Source organism: Macrobrachium rosenbergii, chromosome 6 (assembly GCF_040412425.1).
Source record: "Macrobrachium rosenbergii isolate ZJJX-2024 chromosome 6, ASM4041242v1, whole genome shotgun sequence".
In the NCBI taxonomy this organism is placed as follows: Eukaryota; Metazoa; Arthropoda; class Malacostraca; order Decapoda; family Palaemonidae; genus Macrobrachium; species Macrobrachium rosenbergii.
Window position 1 is genome coordinate 24,354,148 of NC_089746.1, and position 5,000 is coordinate 24,359,147.

At 32.4% G+C, this 5,000-nt stretch overlaps 2 protein-coding genes across 2 annotated transcripts in view; one reads left to right on the plus strand and one right to left on the minus strand.

The window, feature by feature from the left end:
* Positions 1 to 46, minus strand: part of LOC136839345 (uncharacterized) — a 9,742-nt gene extending 9,696 nt beyond the window's left edge. Inside the window, exon 1 of the mRNA XM_067105238.1 lies at positions 1 to 46. This exon is cut by the window's left edge and continues 99 nt beyond it. The gene's annotated coding sequence lies outside the window, so the exon portion shown is untranslated.
* LOC136839346 (uncharacterized) overlaps positions 1 to 5,000 on the plus strand; it is a 54,860-nt gene that overhangs the window by 11,802 nt on the left and 38,058 nt on the right. The window lies entirely within an intron of this gene.

The following is a 5,000-nucleotide window of genomic DNA, read 5'->3' on the forward strand; positions in this document are numbered from 1 at the left end:
TTCGACTGGGTGTCGCGTTGCGGGAATATTGAGCAATGAACGCCTCCTATAGACAGGTGACGTTTCATCTAGACGAAAGAATATTGTTGCTCATCTTCATCATTACGATGAGGATTTTAACAGAATTCAGCTATTGTATTTCGGAACGAATGAATAAAAAATTGTAAACTTAAAAGGTAACTGGTCTCAAATCCGCTGGAATAACTCGGCGCCAGGTTGAAGGGAAAGTTGATGGAACTCCTCCCCCCTCTATTAGTGTCTCGGGGCCCCCTCCGTCAAACCCTCTCCCCAACTTTACACACACATTTTCTGTTGTATAATTTACCAGAGGGGGGAGAGGGAGGAAAGTAAATAAGAGAAAATAAGAGAAAGAGTGAATGATTATAGGGTGCGTTGACAATCACTGATGAAGTTTTTTGCTGTCTCTTTAGGTCCATGAGTTGCCATTGATCGTGTGATTAAAACCGCGCGATTTTCGTGGGAGAAACCAAAGAGTAAATCACGTCTTCTCTTAGAATACCTTGACTTTCCTTGCTCTTTCTGTTCTAACTCTTTTCGTCATACCTTGCAGAAGGGAAGAAAGACAAGGTGAATTTCATTGTCTGAGAGAAAATGGCTCATTTCAAGAATTCGAGCTCATTTATGATACCATTTCCAGTTTTCCTTGTTTGGTATCATAATAACGAGTCATGTCACATCGATATACAATGTGTGCGTGCGTCTGTCTGTGTGTCTGTACGTGTACGAGAAGGAGATTGAGAGAATAAAGAACTGGAGCGAGCTTTCAGCAAAGTGCTTTCTTATTCTTCTTCCACCATATTTTACGAGAAAACTGGAATACTCGCGTGGAAAACGCTCCATTTCTTAATTGGCCCTGACAACACTCCTTCATTACTTGAGCAACGAACGCTGCCAGCAGGGGGTTTGGGTCACCGAGTCCCATGTGGACCACAACCACATCATTTTCACCATAAACGAAGCAATTTTACGTCTTCATACTACGCCAGGGAAAATTTACTTAAGGTTTTCTCCGTTTTACTTTTCTACGCTTTGTAATGACCTCCTTGCCACATTAAATCCAAGAATTTATTTGAGAAACAGTATTAAAGACCGAGGAAGAGAGGTTTATTATGTTAAAAGCGACTTTTGTTACGAATGCCGGCAAAATATCCCCGTGTTTGGATCTTTTGTGAGAAACGCAGCAAATTTTAGTTTAGGATCCGAACATGGTACAGTAGCATGGATGCGGAAAGATACCTTGATTCGTCGTTTTAGAAATGTTGAATCGTATAAAATCGATATGCTCTCATGTTGAGTTCTAATTTACCCAGTCTTTATAAACGTACAATATTTTGTGAGAATGACTGATTAATTTCTGCAACCTAGCGTCGTAACAATTTTCGTTATTGATGCAGAGAATAGTAGATCATTTTAACTAATGAATTAGTCCATATATGCTTCATAAATGGGGTAATTGCTGCCTTAGGACGTTTTTCATGTGCAAAAACCTCAGGGTACTTTGGAAACCCATAATAAATGGTTTTCCAACTGCTTTCATATCATAATGCCTTCCCATGTACGAAAAGGTTCCCATATGCAACATATGCAAATTGCTATCAACCGTCCCGCCACTTCCCGCCCCCACTCCCCCTTGGGGTTTCAAGTCCTTCTGCACTTGCGAAAGTATCTAGTACGCTTTCTTTCCCGTTGTTGTTTGCTTTGAAAGTATTTCTATTTCGATTGAAAAAAAATTATGTAATCTTCAGTTTAGCATATTTTTACGTACTGTTCCTCCGTAATGATGTTTTTTATTCATCATTGTCTTCATACATTGCTTTGTTCTTATTTCCTTTCGAAATACATCTCTTAACAATGGACTAATTTCTGATCATGATATATATATACTGTATATATATGCATAAATATATATATATATATATATATATATATATATATATATATATATATATATATATATATATATATATATATATATATATATATATATATATATATATATATATATATATATATATATATATATACACACACACACACACACACAGATTTGCCATTCTCATATAAGTCACGTTTTCCGAGTCTCTTCTCCCTTACAATGCTGTTTTCTAAATAAGCAGCCGAGAGTGTTTTTGTGTTCGTTGGTAAATTTGTGAATTAAAGTACAATGGTTATAAGAAGGAACTTTAATTTTGTTGTTGACAGCCTCCCATTTAACAAAGAATGAAAAGAAGGAAAGAGAGAAGAGGCATGGAAGGAGGAAGCACTGATCATACGTTATTGCAAAACCACGCAAAACCGTAAAAAAATACATTAGGGTCTCTTGCACAGAACCGCAATAAAGTTTCAAGCAATAACAATTATACCGATATTATCTTAATTCGGGAGGAGGGCATAACACATTAAGCGAATTACAGGGTATACGCACTCACACATTCACAGACATACACGCAAGCATACACACACACACACAAGTATATATGTATATATATATATGTGTATATATATATATACAGCATATATATACACAAAGATACACATATATACATATACATATATATATATATGTGTATATATATATACAGCATATATATACACAAAGATACACACATATATACATATATACATATATATATATATATATATATATATATATATATATATATATATATATATATATATATATATATATAATTTATTATCTAGTTGAATTTTCTTTAAATATAAGCAGAACCGGTTACTATGCACCATCTATGTTTAAGAATTAGTATACAAATACTCGAAGAGTTCTCTTAATGAGTTAACTAATTTTTAATACCTCTAATGCGTCTTCACACAGCTGAGCTTCTGCAAAAACAGAACATGGCCGTAATAAAGACCAATTTACTATAAATAAGCAAATGAGGAAAAGTCTTTAATGGCGAAGAAAGTCTCTGTGGTTTCGCTTTATCTCACAATTGGTCAGTAGCTACTCAACGCCTGGGAGAAAAAATAATGATGGGAAAATAAAACAACTGGCAACTCACTCTACTTAACTCCTGTGTTTACATTTTTATTAGTATTCTGGATATTTTTATTATTATTATTTTTTTGCATAAGATTGAATTTACCATTCAGTTAGTGTCTGATTAATTTTCAAACACAGTTTTATTAGTAATGTACAGTACTCGTACATCTTGGAATTTTAACAATAAAGCTGTATTTTCGACGTATGTTTAAAATGCAGTTTTTTTTAATATTTCATTACCGTAAAATCTATCACTGTTTTATCTTTGGTTGTTTACTTAAAGCTATACACAACGTTTGGTTATGTATGGATGTATATATGTATTGTATATGCACAACCAAATGCGGATATATTTGCTATATGCACACACACTTCCTCATATAAACATGTAAAACCATTCTTGCCCGCAAGGAAATATTTCTTTTTAGTTTGCAGGGGAAAGCTTCATACTTCTTTGAAAATATAAAAAGAAGACACTTCACAAGTAATATGTATCAGCAAATCTAATTTTGTTTCTTAAAAAAACGTTATAGTGGAGGGGTTTCTACGAATATTGTTACAGTTAATGGTGAATTATTGTGTCCAAGAAATGAGTTAATATTTTGTTTGATCAGGATTTTTTGTGATTACATGTAGTTTGGACGTTGGAAAAAAATAATAAATTAGATGATATAAAGAATAGATGTTTATGATATGATCTTCGTTATGTTTATCGTTGTTCATGCTGTTATTGTCATCATCATTTCTGATATTATGATTATGATTATAATTATCAGTATTACTTTTGTGTTTAATGTTGTTGTGTTCTGTTAGATAGGTAATTATTCAATACAAAATATGCAAGTACATCTTCGATAACAGAACAGTTAGCTGATTTTTTCTTTTCACTTTAAACCTGTCAAGGCTAAATCTCTTGAGCTATGACTAAACTATGAAATAAATATATACCTAAAATAATTATTATATAATGTGTCGTGTCAGAAAACTGTCGTTTTGCTTCCTTAGGTTGTTACAGCAATCAAATATCTTTAATGTTTGGCAAATCCTATTGTTATTATTTTTTGTTGATGTAATAATTGTTTCTTACTCTTAATGTCGTTAGCACTGTTGATTGATAAGTTATTATTGTTGTCGTTTTGGCTGTTGTTCTTAAATAACATTGATTTTTGTCAGTTATTAGTGTTACTACGTTATTATTGTCAATAACGAAGGTCCAGAGATAGATTCCAATTTGTTGTAAAGGAATAAAGTGGGGATTTCTCTGCAGACAATGCGATCTTGATAATGTTTAGTGCGGCAAAAAGCAACGTCATTTGGAAGGGAACTGCAATACGTTGCATGCTTCAGAAATTCATCCCATTGCTAGGAACTGTACTAAAGAGCCACTTGCATTTGATAAGAAAAAAAAAAAAAGGAAACTTGCAACGATTAAAGCGGTTCCAAGAGCTATTTTCTCGCTGTCATTTTATAGTATGTGAAAAAATGAAAGTATAGTGAATATGCATTTTTGGTCAAGTGACAGATGGGAATCCCTAAAAAGACTCCAGTGATGAAAAAAATAATGATATGGATGTTCAGATAAATATTAAAAGACAATTATTAATAATAATAATAATAATAATAATAATAATAATAATAATAATAATAATAATAATAATAATAATAATAATAATAATAATAATAATAATAATAATAATAATAATAATAATAATAATAATAAATAAATAAATATTAAACGACAAATTTTAGCTTGGAACCTCTAACCGGGAGCCCATTGTTCACACCAACCCCGTACCACCAAAATTAAAGTCAAATAAAATAAAATACAATAAAAGATAAACAGAAAGAAAAATCAACACGGAACAATGCCAGGCACTGCGGCTTATAATCCGTACGAACACTCACGATAACACTACTGTCAATTTAGGAAAACGTCGGCGAGAAAAGCAGTAGGTGATTGTTCCAAATAAAGGCT